A 19562-nucleotide genomic window follows, 5' to 3' on the forward strand; every position below is an offset into this window, starting at 1 on the left:
TCAGGGGTCAGGGACCCACTTGAGGAGGCAGTCTGCTCGTTCTCAGATCTCCAGCTGCGTGCTGGGAGAACCACTGCTCTCTTCAAAGCTGTCAGACAGGGACATTCAAGTCTGCAGAGGTTACTGCTGTCTTTTTGTTTGTCTGTGCCCTGCCCCCAGAGGTGGAGCCTACAGAGGCAGGCAGGCCTCCTTGAGCTGTGGTGGGCTCCACCCAGTTCGAGCTTCCTGGCTGCTTTGTTTACCTAATCAAGCCTGGGCAATGGCGGGCGCCCCTCCCCCAGCCTGGCTGCCGCCTTGCAGTTTGATCTCAGACGGCTGTGCTAGCAATCAGCGAGACTCCGTGGGCGTAGGACCCTCCGAGCCAGGTGCGTGATATAATCTCGTGGTGCGACGTTTTTTAAGCCGGTCTGAAAAGCGCAATATTCGGGTGGGAGTGACCCGATTTTCCAGGTGTGTCTGTCACCCCTTTCTTTGACTCGGAAAGGGAACTCCCTGACCCCTTGCGCTTCCCAAGTGAGGCAATGCCTCGCCCTGCTTCGGCTCGGGCACGGTGCGCACACCCACTGACCTGCGCCCACTGTCTGGCACTCCCTAGTGAGATGAACCCGGTACCTCAGATGGAAATGCAGAAATCACCCGTCTTCTGCGTCCCTCACGCTGGGAGCTGTAGACCGGAACTGTTCCTATTCGGCCATCTTGGCTCCTTCTTCGAGTATAATTTTTTAAATAAGGTAACGTTTGTTTTAAGTTTTTGAAATCAGTGAAAGGTATGTTTTCACAATTCAGTTGCCACCATGAAACACTGAGACGGACCATCCATGGGGAAGGAGAGGATGAGGCAGAAGGAGATCATGGGAAGGCTTAACACACTCCCACAGCTGTGGAATTGTGGGCTGAAGTCTCATTCAGATTTAGTGGGACGGGATATCCACCAGTAACTTCCACTGACACAGCTGGCATAGTTACAAGACCTGATCAGTTGAAGGTGGTTAACGATTTTCTTTTCAGTTACAATCAACTTCCAGACTGTGAGTTTTCCCTTTGCCTGATAATACTGTAATTTTCCTCACAAGCCTTTTTCAAATTGTCATGTCTTTTGGGAGTCTTACGATTACACTCAAATTCTATTAAACTCTGTTTTTACTTGACTATGGTGGAGATATTAATTACCGGTTACAAGCAACTTTCACCCACAGCTATCCTGCTATGGCTGAAATCGTGGTGTTCTAATCCCAGATTCTTCTTCTTCTTTTTTTTATAGCACCTGTCAGGGCTTCTGCTTTAGTGTCAGTCATACTAATGCTGAAGCTGTTCTCATTTTTTAGTGAATTCCTTAGAGGTTGAAATTATTACTTTTGATGTCAGTTCTCCTTCCTTTATTAAAAATTTTCTGTCAGAGACCTAGTCAGAATTGCTAAGGATCTTTTGAGGCTCCATTAGTCTCTCTTCCTTTTAGATCATGTGTTTTCTTTTTGCATTTCACCCAATAGAAGGGAATTCTAAGCGGCCTCATCCCTTTCACATTTTCGGAGCAGTTGCAGAAAATGCTTTGTGCTGAGGGTCAGGGGCTTAGAATTAGGTTCTGGCTTTTATTTCTGCATCTACAAAACAGTGGTCAGAACATATGATTCTTAGTGTTCTGGTTGTGGGGCAGCACTTTGTAAACTATAAATGGCTGTAAACATTTTTGGATATTATTATAAAAGAAAAAGATATAAAAATGTCAGTCAAAATATTTTCTGGGTTGAAGAAAATAACCTGTGTTTCCTCTTAAACTCTTTGACGTTAGAAAATGGGTGCAGAGGAAATCTTAGCTGCTTTGGCAAGGGAACTCACCCAGGGTGAAGTCTTTCACTCTTAGTTGCCACTTGGGAGAAGAATCATAATTCTGAGTTTTTACTGAGACAATAATAAAAAATAGAGTTGCAAAGCACAGTGATGTGGACCCAGGAAGGCATGAAGAAACACAGCAGAAGGCGGAACTGACCTTTTTGTTAAAATTAACAGCTTATGATAATTTTCGGCTCTCCCTTATTCTTTGCATGATAAGACATAGATCAGATAGGATTTTATTTTATTTAATGTATTGTATAGAACCTCAATACATTTATTTGGAAAGAATATGTTGTTTCAGTAACAAGATTTTTTGTGTCAGAAAATATGTATCTTTTTGTAAATTGAATGTAAATAGCCATTGTAAGACAGAAATGTTAGTATGTGTGACATGAGTAATCGTATTTATATAGCTTCCCAAATCTTTGAAGTTCACAGAATTTTAATAATTAACCTTTCTTTCCACTTATAGGATCTTTTGGCATGCTCAGGTGCTCCGTGAAGTCTACTGTAATATGCTATATGTAAAGTGATTTCCCGTCTGTTTTGGGAGAATATCTTGCTCTGCATTTGCCACGTACAGGCATGCTCATGTTTTCCAGTTTTAGACATAATGAGTAAATGCCACATAGTAGCATTTGAAATAAATTAACCAAAGAAGACTTAAAGATTGTGTGAATAAATATTCAATAATTGGCTATGAATCATGTACTTGTCACTATGCAAGGTGTATAGAAACTCGGTTTCTAACTACTGAATTTGCAATTGAAGAACAAGGGCAAGAATAGATGGTGGATCTGGTAGGGTACATTTTGTGAGTTAAGTTTTCTCTTTTTATTTTTTCTCCACTTTGTAGAGATGTGAAGACGAGGTGCCTTCTCTTCTGGCCTAAAAGGGAAAATATTTAGACATATGGGTCACAAAAGCCATTTATGCTTAAAATATTTCCTTAAAGCCATGATTAAATATCTCTGGCGTTACGAGTTCCTGGAAAAACTCAGAGTGTACTCTTCTGATTAGGCCTGGGATGTTGTCCCAGCCGTCTTGTCTCCTTGCCTCCACCTGGCTGAGGCACATCCTCTGTACAGTATGTGCAGTACTGTTAGACTGCTGTTTCACTACTAATCAGAGTAGGTTGCACACGTGGGCTGGCCACAGGGGGCCTGCGCCCATGGTACACTGTTTGAGTGGAGTTTTCCACTCAGTGTTTGGTTTGGCCTGATCCATGTGATGTCTTGCCAAACCTGCAACTCCTGTCAGAAGTCACTCATCCCTGGATGGGAAATATTCCTCACGCTGTTGTCAGCAAACTCTGATCTTTCACTATAAACCTGGCAGGATGTCTTTTTGGCCAGACAAAAGTATCGAGAAGACAGATTTTTACTCTGTGAAGAACGTGTCTGCAGTGGATAGTACTTGTACTAGTAAAAGTATTTAGGGCTGTGGTGTGGGTCAGCTTTATCCACTTAAAAAAACAAGAAACTCATAAATGTAGCACTGAGAAGCCCCCCAATTAAAAATAAGAGAGGCAATGACTATTCCAGTTCAGTTGCCAAAGTAAAGCATAAGGTATGGTACAGGATGTTATCTTAGAAACAGAATTTTGTGTTTGGGCCTGCAGCCTCAGAGAGCAATGTTTTCTTCTGCAAAGTGATTGTGAGTTCTTCTACAAAGTGGCACATGGGCATACACATAGCTGTGCCAAGGGTGTAGTGATTTTGGCACAGACGTTTGGGTCTGACTTTACACAGGTGTGAGAACAATGTTCTGGTTTTTATATTTTGTTCCTGTGCCCAGATCTCCCATTCTTTTGATACACTGTGGGTATGACAAGTGAAGTCCACAAATTAAATCAATAGATAAATGTTTCCTTTTATCTAGTATTGTACTAGGCATGCAACTTATTATTTTTTAAAAGTTAAGTACACAGATCGTATGTGTACTGCTCCATAAATGTTCACAGAGTAAACACCCTCATATTCCTACTACCCATGTCAAGAAATGGGACATATATCAGCACCCCAGGATTCTTTCTGTGCCCCTCATTGTCACTACCTGATGCTCCTTTTCCTGAACAATCTCCATGCATACTTTTGAAGTATATATAAATGAAATTATACAGTCTGTACTTTTTCAGGGTTTGGTTTTGTTCAAAGTTAAGGTTCTGAGATGCATCCATTTTATTGTAGGTAGCCATAACTTGTTATTTTTTGTCATAGTGTTCTGTTGCATGAGTATGGCAAAATTGTTGATCCGTTCTGTTGTGAATGGATAGCTGGGTTGTTTTCAGTTTTGAACTATTGTAACTCAGGCATCTGTGATCATGTGTGTATAGTTTTTGATGAAAATTTATGTGTGCATTTTTGTTAGCTATAAAAGTAAAAGTAGAATTTTTGGGTCATGAGGTATGTTTATTTTAGCTATAGAAGATATTGCTGAAAGGTTTTCCAAAGCAATCATAACACATGCTCCAATCAGCAATATATGAGAGTTCCAGTTTCTCTAGATGCTTACCAACAGTTAGTATTGCTGATAGTTTCAGTTTTACCATTCATAATTGTAAAGTGCTTTTTCCTAATGACTAATGAAGTTGTACACTTTTTCGTATGTTTAATGGTCATTTATTTGCATATGAACCAATTCTTTTAAATAATTTGTCAAGTTTTTTGCCTAGCTTTGTATTGGGATTATCTATTTCTTATTGACTTATAGTTGTCCTTTGACTATATAGAATCAAATTCTTTGTTGATTCTCCCATTCTGTGTCTTTCTAATGTCATAATGGGGTCTTTTGATGAACAGGTGATTAGTCGTGTGTGTGTGTGTGTGTGTGTGTGTGTGTGTTTCCTGTTTAAGAGACCTTTTCCTATACCAAAGTTACAAATATACTTCTCTATATTATCTTCTAGAAGCTTTACTCTTTTATCTTTTATATTTATATCTACGGTCCACGTAGAATTGATTTTTGAGTATGAGATGAGGTAGGTAATAAGTTTCATTTTTTTCATATACAAATGAATTGATTCAAAACCTTATGTTGAGATGACCATTCTTCCCCTGTTGCTCTTCAGCATCACCTGGTCATAAGTCAAGCGTCAATCTGTGTGTTTCTGAACACTCTATTCTATTCCATTGGTCTATTTAGCCATCTTTTTGCCACTGCCACATTCTTTTCATGGCTGTGGTTCTATAAGTTACGATTTCCTATATTAAGTAGATTCCCCAAATTTGTTCTTCTTCAATTGAGGGAGGAGGTATTTACTTTCCATATAAATGTTAAAATCAGCATGATTTTTTTTTTTTTTTTTTTTTTTTTCTGAGACGGAGTCTTGCTCTGTAGCCCAGATCTGGAGTGCAATGGTGCGATCTCAGCTCATTGCAACCTCCGCCTCCTGGGTTCAAGCAATTCTCCTGTCTCAGCCTCCCAAGTAGCTGGGATTACAGATGCGCAATATCATGCCTGGCTAATTTTTGTATTTTTAGTGGGGACGGGGTTTCACCATGTTGGCCAGGCTGGTCTCAAACTCCCGACCTCATGATCCACCCGCCTTGGCCTCCCAAAGTGCTGGGATTACAGGTGTGAGCCAGTGCACCCAGCGAAATTTTTTTTCAAATAGAACTTGCTGAGGTATTTGTTGGGATTACATTTCATTTGTAGGTCAATTTGGGGAGAATACGAATCTGTGCAATATTGACTTTCAGTCCATGAACATGAATTATCCCTTCATTTACTTTATCTTCCTTAATTTTTCTTAATATAATTTTGCATTTTTTGAGACCTCATGCATCTTTTGTTAGATTTGTTCTTGGATATTTGGGGATTTTTTTTTTTTTTTTTTTTGAGACAGGGTCTCGCTCTGTCGCCCAGGCTGGAGTGCAGTGGCACGATCTCAGCTCACTGAAACCTCTGCCTCCTGGGATCAAGCGATTCTCCTGCGTCTGCCTCCTGAGTAGCTGGGATTACAGGTGCCTCCCACCACACCCAGCTAATTTTTGTATTTTTAGTAGAAATGGGTTTTCACCATGCTGGCCAGGCTGTTCTCAAACTCCTGACCTCACGTGATCTGCCTGCCTTGGCCTCCCAAAGTGCTGAGGCGTGAGCCATCATGCCTGGCCATTCGGTGTTTTTCGATGATCATCATAGGTAGAGTACTTCAGAAGCCGCTAAGAAAAGGTTTAGTGAACAGGCTATTTATAAGGGGTCAACACCTGCGGAAGGAAGGAAAAGGAGGCAGGATTGGGAAGATGAAGAAGTCAAACTGCAATGTAAATGTGACAAAGACTCAGCCAACCCAATGAGGTGTTCTAGAGCAAATATAGCTCTTCAGAGAAGACCCTTGATGGGCTGAAATGGTCAGACCTTTATGCTCCTGCAGCAATCAGTCATTGGGCATGGACTGCCTTGGAAAAGTACACACTCGTGTGAGGTGGCTCTTTGCAGCTGACATCTTTAAGGAGCTCCCGGAGCTCCCAGCCCCTAGGACAATAAGACCTTCTTTGGAGTGGAATCTAGGTGGTGCATCTCTATGTCCACTATAGTCTACCCCCTGTGGTGTATCCATCACACAAGACCTTTTATGCTGCTCAAATCCACTTCTTCATGTAATTCAAGCAGTAGCTCCTTCAGGACTCTGGTGGACCTGAACTTAGAAGAGGAAGTTTAGTAGGAAGAACTGTATCCCCCAACAGTGCAGATGGTGTTGGGCTGGAATTGGTATTCATTGTCTGTGTTAGTCCATTTTTGCATTGCTGTAAAGAAATATCTGAGGGTGGGTAACTTATGAAGAAAAGAGGTTTAATTTGCTCACAGTTCTGCAGGTTAGACAGGATGTGTGGTACTGGCATCTGCTTCTGATGAGGCCTCATGAAGCTTACAATCATGGCAGAAGGCAAAGGGGGAGCAGGTGCATCAAATGGCAAGAGCAGAAGCAAGAGAAAGAGATGGGGGAGGTGTCACTTTTTTTAAACAACCAGATCTCACATGAACTATCAGAGTGAGAACTCACTCGTTACTGTAGGGGCAGCACCAAGACATTCACAAGGGATCCACCACCATGACCCAAACACCTCCTACTGAGCCTTATCTCCAGCACTGGGAATTACACTTCAACATGAGATTTGGAGGGGACACACATCCAAACCATATCATTGTCTCTTCAACCTCCACTTCCTACCCCTACTCTCTATTCCAGATTTCCTTCAGTCTCAGCTTATCTTTATAGCTAATCCTGATGGGTCTGAGATCCTAAATTCCTTGCTGTTTTCAAGCCCAGGTTTCCATGCCTGTCACAATGTGGTCACAAAACGTTGGTCAACCCCAGGGAAACTTCTAAGCAAATAAGTCTTGTCAGAGTTGCTGCAGTCAACTGATCAGAGTTGCTGCAGTCACTCTGAGGCACTGCTCAGAGCCGATTTACTGAGACAGGACAGCAGAACTACAATAGTAAAAGAGTTTAATAAATGCAGGGCCAGCTGAAAAGAAGACCACAGTTTGTTATTCAAATCAATTCCCCCAGATTTGGAGATTGGGGCTTTTAAAGGATAATTTGGTGGGTGGGGACCTACAGAATGGAGAATGCTGATTGATTGGGTCAGGGATAAATCACAGGGGGTCAAAGTGGAATCTTCCTTCTGTCTTCAGTTCCTGGGTGGCATTACAGGACTGGTGGAGCCAGTTTATTGGTCTGGGTGGCACTGGCTGGTCCAACAGAATGCAGGGTCTTAAGAATGTCTTGAACACCAACCTTAGGTTTTATCATAGTGATGTTATCCACAGGAGCAATTGCGGAGGTTACAAATCTTGTGGCCTCTGGCTGGATGACTCCTGAGCCATAATTTCTAGTCTTGTGGTCAATTTATTGGTTTTACAAAGGCAGTTTTGGTCCCCAAACAAAGATGGGATTTGTTTTAGGAAGGGGCTGTTATTATCTTTGTTTAAAAGTTAAACTCTTAATTCTTCCTATAGTTAGTTCGGCCTATGCCTAGGAATGAGTAAGGGCCACTTGGAGGTTAGAAGCAAGATGAAATTGATTAGGTCAGATTTGTTTCACTGTCATAATTTTCCTATGTCAGATTTTTCTTACTGTCATAATTTTTGCAAAGGCAGTTTCATTGCCTTCCAGGATGATCAGTTATTGTATGTGAACTGCCTCAGGAAGGGCGTGCTCTTGAGCAAGATGGCTCTTTGATATTGAGGAAAATCACAAAGGGACTGAGAGAGAGGATGAGACCAGAGGACTACTTGAGCCCAGGAGTTCGAGACCAGTCTGGGCAACATAATGAGACCTCATCTGTATAAGAAGTAAAAAAATTTGGCCAGGCGTGGTGGCACATGCCAGTAGTCTCATCTACTCAGGAAGCTGAGTGGGGAGGATCATTTGAGCTCAGAAGTTCAAGGCTGCAGTGAGCCGAGATCACTCCACTTCACTCCAGCCTGGATGACAAAGTGAGACCCTGTCTCAAAAAGAAAAATAAATTAATAATAAAAGAGAAAATAGGACATATTGAAACTTGTGGGAAACAGCTAAAGAGGCAAATGTATAGCTATAACTGCGTATACTAGAAAGGAAAAAAGAATAAAATTAATGATTTAAATATTCATCTCAACAAATTAGAAAAAAATTAGGAAAGTAAATCCAATTAAAATAGAAAAAATAGTAAATACAACAGAATTTCTACCCTAGTTGCTAAGAGATTATACATATGTTTTTGACATATTAGATCTACTCCAAAATAGTATTTTTATTACTTTCTAGATCATGTTAGGACAGTGTATTTCCATCCTTTTTGTGATTTTATGACACACATTTTAAATTCAAAGAAGTTAATATTATTTTTATATAATAAATAGTCATTTAGATTTACTCGTATATTTTTACTCTCTATTGTTGTTCATTTGTCTCTCAATTTCCATGCTTTCATCTAGGATATTTTTCCTTTTGCTCGAAGAAATCTCTTTAGTATACTTTTTTGGAGCAGTTCTCCTGGAGATAGATTTTCCTCAATGTTTGTTTGTCTAAAGACATCTTTATTTTATTTTCCTTTTTGAAAAATATTTTCTCCAGATGTAGAACTCTAAGTTAGCAGTTGCTTTTCTGCACATCAGTCACATTCTTCTATCATCTCATGGCCTCCATTCTTTTTTTTTTTTTTTTAGACAGTCTCACTCTATCACACAGGCTGGAGTACAGTGGCACGATCTTGGCTCACTGCAGCCTCTGCCTCCCAGGTTCAAGCTATTCTCCTGCTTCAGCCTCCCAAGTAGCTGGGACTGCAGGAGCCCGCCACCATGCCCGGCTAATTTTTGCATTTTTTAGTAGAGACGGCGCATCACCATGTTGGCCAGGCTGGTCTCAAACTCCTGACCTAAGGTGATCTGCCTGCCTCGGCCTCCCAAAGTGGTGAGATTACAAGCATGAGCCACCATGCCCGGCTGGCTTTCATTACTTCTGTTGAAAGTCAGCCTTATTCTTTGGAGCTACTAACTATTTTTTTCCCCTCTGGCTAGTTAAAAATGTTTCTTTTTGCCATTGGTTTTTGGCATTTTTACTATGATACAAAACTGGATATGTTGTTTTGTATTTATCCTTCTTGGGTTTGATAGAGCTTTTTGAATTTGTGGATTGAAGTCTTTGTTGTTTTGGAATATTCTCAAGCAATGTCAACTAGGATACTTGTGCCCTACCAGCTCCTCTCCTTCTAGGGTTTCAGTAACTTGTCTGTTAGATCTTTGAATCATGTCCTGTAAGTTTCTTATCACCTTTTCTTTATTTTCCATCTTTTTTCTCCTTCTCTGTTATTTAGTTTGGATACTTCAAATTGACCTATTGACCTATTTTCCAGTTCCAATTCTCTCTTATTTAATCTGGAAATTCTCATCTATTTAATAAAGTTCTTAATTTTAATATTTGCCATTTTCATTATAGAATTTTTAAATGATTATAGTTTTTGGTCAGTTTATCTTGCCATCTATTTTTAAAAAATGTTAATGACGTTTATTTTAACATCCTTCTGTGAGAACTCAAAAGTCTACATTACCTGGAGTCTCTTCCCGTATTTTATTTTTACACTTTTTCTTGATTTCTGAACATTTAACTCTTTCTCTCCTGGTATACCTAATAATTTTGTAAATTAAATGCCAGATAGGACTGAAAAAATACAGAGATAATTTGTAGAGTTTTGCCTTTTTCTCCAGGGAGGACTTAATGTTAATCTACCTGGCAGTTAGAGCGGGAGCAGATTACCTTTACCAAATCTAGGATTGAGCTCGTTCAACACTGGATTTTTATAAGAGCTTTGTTCTTAATCCTACAGTCTGGTCCTTTCAAAGTCTTTTCCAGAGGTCTGGGTTGTTTATCGGGGCTGTCTTTTTTGGGAGCCCCAGAACTCCAATGTTTTCCTCCTCAGGCTCATTAGGCTGAAAACGCAACTCAACTCATAGTTTCAGGGTTTTGGTCACTGTTTTCTGCTTTGCTTCTTGGCCTCTTTACCTGGCTCTTCTTATAGCCTGACAAATGCCTGGAAGGGAAAAGCACTATGCTCCACTTCCCTTCTCTTCATGATCTTGAATTCTCAAATTATTATCTTCAAACAAATACATGGTGTATTTTCTCCAACTTTTCTAATCGTTTCAGACTAAGCTTGTGGAAGAATTGTTCTGCAATTCTGCACTAACATCAGGAACAGGCAATCTTGTAGGCTTTCTTCAGTGAGAGAAAGGTACTCAGTTTCATGTTATACTCCCAGTGACTTTCACAACTCTTGATGCATGAAAGTGCTCAGAAATTTTTTCAACGAATAAAAATGTGCAAGAGAAGCATGACCTAACCCATATTCAGAGGCAGGTTTTGATCTGAAGAAACAGCCAAGGTTTAGTCAAGAATTCCTTAATGCTTAGTTTAATACCAAGATATTTCATAGAATCTTTCTTCACATCTTGAATTCTCTTATCCTTTTCTGCCCTGAAAAATATTTGAAATTCCTCAAATACAATTTATCCTTTAATCTTATGTTGTATTAATAGTGCATTTGATGTTAAAAGCTGGGAAATATATTGGGCATATTAGCATAAGGTGAGTTCTAGAAGACAGGCTCTGTCATATGTCTGCTACATTCTTCAAGATATCTCAAGCAGTGCTAAACACATCGATGGTGTGTGACACTTCCTTTAAGATATAATACAGTCAATATTGAAATTTTATATTCTAAGACTGAAGGGCTAAAAATATGTATTTTATGCATATTTTAATAAAAATCATTTTGGTGTGTGTATTTAAAAAGTTTTAGGAAATAGGCTGCATACAAAGCATTATTTTTTATGTTCATAAGTAAGCATCCAAATACACCATCAGTATCATTCATGGCTGCCACCATGGCCTGGTGAGAGGGTGGCAAAATCCTAGTGACAAAAAGCAAGAAGAGCTGTTTATTGCAAGCTTGATATGCACCCAATACCATGGTAATTATTTTATAGAGATGGTCTCATTAGTCCTTATAATAACTCAATTCAGAGGTGCTATGGTAGTCCCAATTTTTAGATGAGGACACTGAAGCAGAGAAAGATTAAGTCACTATCCAAGGTTATAGAGCTAGGAAGAGGAGGAACTAGGTCAGTGATTGTGGTAGGATGTGACCTAGGAAAATATGTTACTCTGTTCAACTCTCCATTTCAAATTCTCCAGTCAATCCCTGATCCTGGTAATGAAGGGGAAAGAGAGATGTATGACTCACTTGACTGTTTCATTGCCATTAGCATAGAAACACTGAAAGGGGTGGAGTGCTTATTTGAAAGTTTCCTTTCGCCTTAGGTGTATATAATTAAGCAGCGGTTGGTTTTTCCTACAGTAAGCATCAGTTGGCTGAACAATTTGTTTCTTTCATATTATGGTTTCCCTTCTTTCTTCATTTTCCACTGGAAAATTCTGTTAAACTCAAGAAATATGTAACCTAATGTTGAAAGTGTCAGAGAAGCACACTTAAAGTATTAAATGAGATAAAAGTGTTGTTCTATAGAAACAGACCAAAACATTAGGCTGTTATTTTTCCAAACTTTTAGTGGGGAAGAATAAGTGCTAAGTGGATATCCTCAAAGTCTAGAAAGTGACAAAGATTATTTTTTGGAGGAACAAAGATATGTGAAAGTGCTAGAGAAGAGCAGTAAAAGTATTAAATGCAGAACACTAAAAGTATTAAAATATTGTATAAGGAGTTGCAGAGAAGTGCTGTGACATCGATGAACCAGACTACAGGATGAAAGGCCAGGAGAGAGGGTCTCCTGAATGGATCTTTTGCTAATGGTGAAAACGGACTAGCATGTGTGCCCCATGCCAAGGAGAGAGAAGAAAGAAAAAGTAATGGTGGGATAATGTAATTTTTCTCTCATTAATATCTCTTTTGATCTGTAAATAATACATTCCTCCACGTTCTATATTAAACCCAGAAATAAAATCACAATGTTAATTAAAGAGAAAGTGAGGAGAATAATTTCTAACATGTTGAAGGCACAGAATAAACTTTAGAGAATTATTAGTATGTCATGAATTTTTCTCTCTTTCTACCAGAAGGCATCCCAAGAATTATGTGTCCCAGACAAATGACTGTTTACGTTTCTGAGCCTTTATGTTAAAATCTGGTGATTGTGGAGCATAAAATATTTGAAATTGTTCAATCTGTGATGTTAAATATCTTAAGTATATAATTTATAAAATAAAATAAATCACTGAATCAAAAGAATCATTAAACATATAGAAAAATTATTTTAAAAATTTTGAATAAATAAAATAATGTGTATAACTATAATAAATACTAGATCATATCCTAAAGGTGGCAAAATACCAAAAAAATTTTATATTAATACCAAATTTTTTATTTGACATAATTGTTGCAATGATGAATACCAAAATGACAGTAACTTAAAAAAGTTAGAAAGTGAGATCCGTGTAAGGCAAAGGTTTGTAGGTATGTAGATCAGCCCTGTTGTGGTGGCTTTGCTTCACAAAGCAGTAAGGACTTAAGATTTCTTCTAGCTTACAGTTTTTCTGGGATGTCCTCCATTTCCAAAGACACCCCATGGCCCATAATGGCAGCTTTCTTTTTAGCCATCATATTCATATTCTAGCTAGCAAGTAAAAGCAAAGGAGAACGAAGAAAGGGAAGATCATGTATCAGCTGCCTTTTAAGGAAAGTTTTCTTTCTGGTTTTTTTTTTTTGAGATGGGGTTTCACTCTGTCACTCAGGCCACTGCGTGGCGTGATCATGGCTCACTGCAGCCTTGTGACCTCCCCAGGCTCAGGTGATTCTCCCACCTCAGTTTTTATATTTTTAGTAGAGATGGGTTTCACCATGTTGCCCAGACTGTTCTCAAATTCCTGGGCTCAAGTGATCCGCCTGCCTCGGCCTCCCAAAGTGCTGGGATTACAGGCGTGAGCCACCATGCCTGGCCTACCTTTTAAGGAAAGTTTTCTGAAGCTACCTCAAGGAACATCTGCTTACATCTTATTGACCCGAAGAACCAGGTCACTTGGCCAAATCTACTTGTAAGGGAGTCTTTATTGTGGCTCGCTAGATGCCCAGCTGAAATGAGGTGTCCTGTCAACATGATAGACGAGCAGAATAATTTTTGGAGAACAACTAGCATTCTCAAATATGCAGCGTTTCTAGACTTGTATGTATTCTGGTTGCCCTTTCAGAGGTGAATTTTAGTTTTTAGTTGTTTTATCCTAATGAACACAGTACTCTGGGATGTGTAAAAATGTTACATGCTTTGATTTTCAACATCACCTAGGATAGCGGCTGTTTTAGAATTCACATCTTCACCATGGGTTATAGTTAAGAGTGGGTAAAAAGCTGTTCTGTGCCATTCTGGCCTCCTTATTTTGTGACAAACAAGAAGTACAGCATGCTTTTAGGTCACCTAACACATTTTTGAATAAAATCTGAAACGATTTGAGTTGATACTTCTAAGATTTAATAAAATTAAATATTTCATCAATATCATCATTGTAATTGCCTGCTATGTTATAGTCACTGTGCTAAGTGCTTTACACACATTATGTCTGTTAATACTCTCAATAATCCTGTAAGGTAGATATTTTTGTGTCCATGTTAGAGTGTGAATATTGATGCTGAGAGATTTAAGCAACTTACACCAAATCTCAGAAGTGGTAGCAGAGTTGAACTTTTAAGTTCAATTCAAAATCTGCTTTTAATTACTATGCTGTATTGATTCTAGCCCTCTGCTGCTGCTTCTAAAATTAACATTGATTAAAAAAGAGTATATATATATATACACACGCACACACACACACACATATATACTGAATATATACATATGTTACTACTATACTGTTTATACACACACAGTATATATCATCACAGTATAAAAATTTTTTTCTGGGTATCTGAATTATTGTTAAAACTGTCTTTGAATATGTTTATAAGGCCATTTTGTAAGTTTCAGAGATAAAATCTTTTAGATTTTCAGTTATTACCCATGGATTTTTGGGCTTTGTGAAAATATATAGTACAGAAAATTTCTGCAGGTCCAGCAGAAATCAACTTTATGGGGATAGACTGGGTATAAAAATTAATGGAGAGTATAAAGCCACTGCAGACTTCTTGGATTACTAGTAGATTCGAAAATGAACAGGTATTTGCATGAGCAGTAGTTTGACTGCTTATTATACTTTGCTCTTTTCTCTGGTCACATTACATGATGTAACCCGATGAATCAGAAATTGGATCTGCATGGGGAGATGTGGATGACCACAATTTCCTACTAGTCATTGCTTCTACAGACATTCCCAAATCCCCTGAAGTCATTTTGGAAATCAACCAAAGCTCCAGATTTGTTAGGGACATTTGCTAAAATGCTTACAGGTAGAGCAGATAGGGCTGATCTGATGCCTGTTCCAGAAACATCTGTGCCTGACCTTCAAGTAATCTTTCTAGATTTAAGCCCTTTGTTTTATATAATCCTGCTCACTGTCTTCACCTCAAAAATGCACCATGTCCCCATTGTGTCAGTGTTTGTTTTCAGGAGTCTTTGTGTTCATCATAAATTCTGCTCTCTATGTCTCTAGTAACTGGTCTTCATCCACGTTTTCTGTTCTCTGCAGGCTTGTATTTATAAAACAGAACTGAACTAGTTGGTAGCGTTTACTCTGGAATGAAGGATGGAACTGGTAAGTCCACTCTCCCCTACTCTTACAATGCATTGTAGTTCTTCTTAAAATTTTGGGTTTATTAGTTAGAGCAGTTTTTGATTTAGCCCTAAAGAAATTTGGGAGGCTGAGGCGAGTGGATCACGAGGTCAGGAGTTCAAGATCAGCTTGGCCAAAAAGGTGAAACCCTGTCTTCACTAAAAATAAAAAAATTAGCTGGGCATGGTGGCAGGTGCCTGTAATCCCAGCTACTCAGAAGACTGAGGCAGGGAATTGGTTGAACCTGGGAGGCAGAGGTTGCAGTGAGCCGAGATCGCACCACTGCACTCCAGCCTGGGCAACAGAATGAGACTCTGTCTCAAAAAAAAAAAAAAAAAAAAAAGATAGTATCTTAGCCTCCTTCCAAACAAACAGAATCACAATGTCTGGGAGTAGGGCTCAAAAATCTGCATTTTAAGTGTTTCCCTGGTGACCTGATGTACATGAATATTTATAAACTTCTACCTTGGAGGACTAAGCACCTTGTGTCAAGGTGTTTGACTTTCTTCTTTCTCCTTTTGTACGAATTTTTTTCCTTTTCCTTATCTCCTTCTTTCCTCTCCCCAAATGTAAAATAAACCTTGGGACAAATTTGTGATCCGTAGGGAATTTCAAGTTCTATTCTGCAGGTGTCTTTTGACATTCACTATGTCTGGGTTTTGGGGCTGATCATATATATTGGGGACCCTTAAATTATTTGACCGTCTGGGCACTGCCAGGTTTCTCTTATTGCTAGGAATCTCCCATTTTAGGCTCCCCAATCCTTTCTCTCAGACGGATATTAAAAAACAAATGTCATATCTTTGGGTTACATGGTGGCTTTTACAGTTGTCCAGTTATAGAGTGTGTGGCAGTCATAAGGTTCTAGAAATGTTTAATACTGTAACACATAACAAAATTATAGTTAAATAATACTTTATATTAAATACCATCTGCTATGGTGAAGAACCCGATTCTTGGATTATGGCATTTTGATAGTAGAATGCTTCATTTAGATTCTTGTGGTTTGAAGTGTAAAGGTGAAAAAAAGGGGAAAATACAGTAATTGTCAATACATTTCTGTTAAGATGAGTCCTTGTTACATAGGAAAGAAGAAATGGTCCAGGAAGTTATTCTCAAAGTAAGATGTTCATATTTTCTCACAACGCTTAGCAACAACATGCACACATTGATGTCTAAGTCTAGGCCTACACAAATAATTGTGAGTGTGTTGGCTGGATCTGACATAATATGGTATCTGTTTCCATGAGACAATTGCCATAAATATTGGCTTATTAGTCAATCACATTCTCCAGACTATGATTGTTGGCTCAGAATGCATCTATTAATAAGACCAAAGCAGCTACAATCAGAGTGAATCTCAGGGCTCTTGAGGAACCTATTGGAAAAGTGGCTCTCTTTTGCTGTTCCTGAAATTTTGATGATATGAGGCTACAGCTACTATAGCTATCTTGTCTCTATGAGGTGAGAGCTAGTTGGATAATGCCATCATTTCAGAGAAGGAGAGCCAGAGGATGGAGACAAAGAAAAAAGTTCGGGGTGACATCATTTAAACTTGTCTATCAAACATCACTTGGCGTTAAATGTATGTTTAAATTTTTTCAGTTGTATGAGCCGTTACATGTCCCCCATATATATATATATTTTTGGCTTAAGCCAAACCTCTGTGTGCGTGTGTGTGTGTGTGTGTGTGTGTGTGTATGTTTAACTTACAACTAAAAAAGTGTCCTAACCAATATATCTTCTTACAATGCTGATCACCCTTTCTTATTTTTGCTTATGTAAGATCTGACCTGACTCCCTTGCTAGACTGTAATCTCCATGAGAGCCATGTCTGTCTTACCTGCTGTTGTGATAGATGAAGATCTACCACAATGTTAGCACAGAGTAGGTATGCAATAAACATTTTTGAACAAGAAATATATAATTTATTACACTTAATGAATTTAATGTTACAGCATTTTTGTTATAAATTATTTATTTCCATATTTTTAAAGAAAAAACATCCTACATTCCAGATCCACTTTCCTTATTTCCTGGGCTGATCTTAAGATACATCTTGCCACCTACATTGTTTTCTCTTGTACCTCACTCTGGCATTAAAATGAATTAAAACAATTTTTTTTTGTCTGCTGATTTTTACCAGTTACTCCTGTTTTTTTAGCCATTCCTTTGTCTGTGTTCACACATTATTTTATTGGTACTCCAATTACAGCAGATTTTACAGCATATTATAACTAATAGTTCATTATTTTCTCTGTTCCTCAAACTGTATTCTTTGAAAACAACCAAGTCTCTTTTTACCTTTATATTGCCAGTGACTATTACAGTGCTTTATATTTGTGTTTTAAAAATGGAAAAGCTTGCAGACATTTTTCCTTAATTTTTTGTTTTACTCTTGCCAGTGTTTTATGCTATAATAAAAATAACTGAATATTCCAATATTTTTCTTATTCTCATTTGAGGGTTGTTATTTATACTTATATGCCACCAGTTGGCATATTTTGTATGCACTCCAAAAAGCACCTCAGGGATGGCCAAAATACTGTGAAGGGAGGCTTGAAAAAATTAGATTTTGGCAATAATCATCCATAAGCACTGATTTTGAAAATCATCTGGAAATGATAATTATCGCAGGTAAAAAATGAAAATAGAAAATTCAAGAACTGAACTGTGAAAGCAGAGACCCATGAAGAATGTTCACAGTGAGGAGAGAGCATTTGTGTTAAAGATGTTTTGGATTACTTGGACTTTCATAAAGAATTTATGGACAGCGAGGTGCTAGTGGCAGTCACTGTTGCCTATTGACCTATTGCCTATTGCCCCAATCCTTCTTTCTTGACAAAACCCACATTGGTTTAGGTATTGGGCAGATAGTAATGTTCTCAGGAAGGTAATTTCCTTTTTCATCAGTAGATGATATTATTTTTCTCTGTCAATGATGTCCTAATTGCCAATGACATTCTAATGATGAGCATTTGACCAATTCTTATTAATGAGATATAAGTCTGTCTGGGTATCTAGGGATTATGGGAAACATTTTCTCTATATATATTATAATACACACACATATGGAGAGTGCTATGAAAGGAGAGCACTCTGGCTACTTGTTGCCTTTTGTTTTTGGATGCAATCATAACATCTGGCTCTACAGCAGCCATCTTATGCTCATGAGGAGACAAATCTAAGGATAAGGAGTCAAAATATTCAGGATGGTGAAGCAAAGTACAGAAGGAGCCTAGGTTTACTGATGGCATTGTTCAATGGTTGAATCAACACTGATACTGCCTACTTCTGGACTTGTCAAATGTCTGATCTAAGTCATTAAGATTTCCGTCACTTGTAAACACACTCTAATAGATACACTGCCATAGTTAAGGCAAAGAGCAAAAAGGTGGGGATGTCTTCTTCAGATGTCTGCCTCACTTTGTGGTGTGCAATTGTGTGAGACTCTGGATTACAGAGATTTGTTACAACAGATACTATGCAATTCTAGAATTTTGTGGAAAAGTAACTTGGCATGTCACATTGGTTTTGATTGCTCCATTTCATCTTAAGCACTTCTACCAAGTTTAGTGTAATATGAGGCATTTAAAAGTTGTCTGTAGGTTAACAGAATTTGAATGAATACTTTTCTAGTAAAATATGATGGCTGCCTAAGCCCAGCCTTTTGATATGTATAAACTGAAAAAGGAAAAGAAACCCATACTTTATGGTAACCATACCTGCCTTGCCTGACACTATTTATTATCCCTGTGGTTCAAGAGATTAAAACTCCGTGGCCTCCAGTGATTTGTCATTGGGAGAATCCAGGCATAAGGGCATATGATCTCCCTGAATTAACACCATCCTGCTTAACATGGAGCCACCTATTCAGAATAATCAGTATTGTTTACATTTTGACTAATTTGCCTCCCTCATAGTACCTTTGTCAGCAAGATATCACACAATGACAACTGCAATGAATTCAGAAAATATAAACACTTCAGAGAAAGATTATGGTGACTATCTATGTATGTAAGAAAAATGAAATTGTGTTTGTACATTTGAAATGTGAAAACATGGAATATGTAAATGTCCAAAAATGTTGGAGTTTTATAAAGGCTATTTGAAGTTTAGTGATACAATAAATTTCTGATCAGCTTGGAGATTTCCCTGCTGCCTCTCTTTAGAATATAAAAATACTTGTCACCCGTTGTGCTCTGGAGCCCGTAATGGTTAATTATATGTGGCAAAATGGCTAGATTATGGTGACCAGTTGTTTGGTCAAATACCAGTATAGATATTACTGTGAAGGTATATATTTTAGCCATGATTAGCATTTAAATCAATAGGCTTTGACTAAAGCAGATTATTCTCCATAATGTGTGTGGGGGGGCTCATCCAATTAGTTGAAGGCCTTAAGAGCAAGCATGGTGATTTCCTGAAGAAAGAGGAATTCTTTTCAAGACTATCACAACATGGAAACCCTACCTATTTTTTCAGCCTCTTGCCCTGCTGAATTCAGACTCAAGACTGGAACAACAACTCT

At 38.4% G+C, this 19562-nt stretch overlaps 1 long non-coding RNA gene across 1 annotated transcript in view; it reads left to right on the top strand.

The window, feature by feature from the left end:
- Window positions 1-601: 601 nt before the first annotated feature.
- The window catches only part of LOC134728798 (uncharacterized), a 59164-nt gene continuing 40203 nt past the window's right edge, over window positions 602-19562 (top strand). The window contains exons 1-2 of the long non-coding RNA XR_010109607.1: window positions 602-731; window positions 14948-15013. This is a non-coding gene — a long non-coding RNA (uncharacterized LOC134728798). The remainder of the gene's footprint in view (window positions 732-14947; window positions 15014-19562) is intronic.

This window comes from Pan paniscus, chromosome 14 (genome assembly GCF_029289425.2).
Source record: "Pan paniscus chromosome 14, NHGRI_mPanPan1-v2.0_pri, whole genome shotgun sequence".
Classification (NCBI taxonomy): domain Eukaryota; kingdom Metazoa; phylum Chordata; class Mammalia; order Primates; family Hominidae; genus Pan; species Pan paniscus.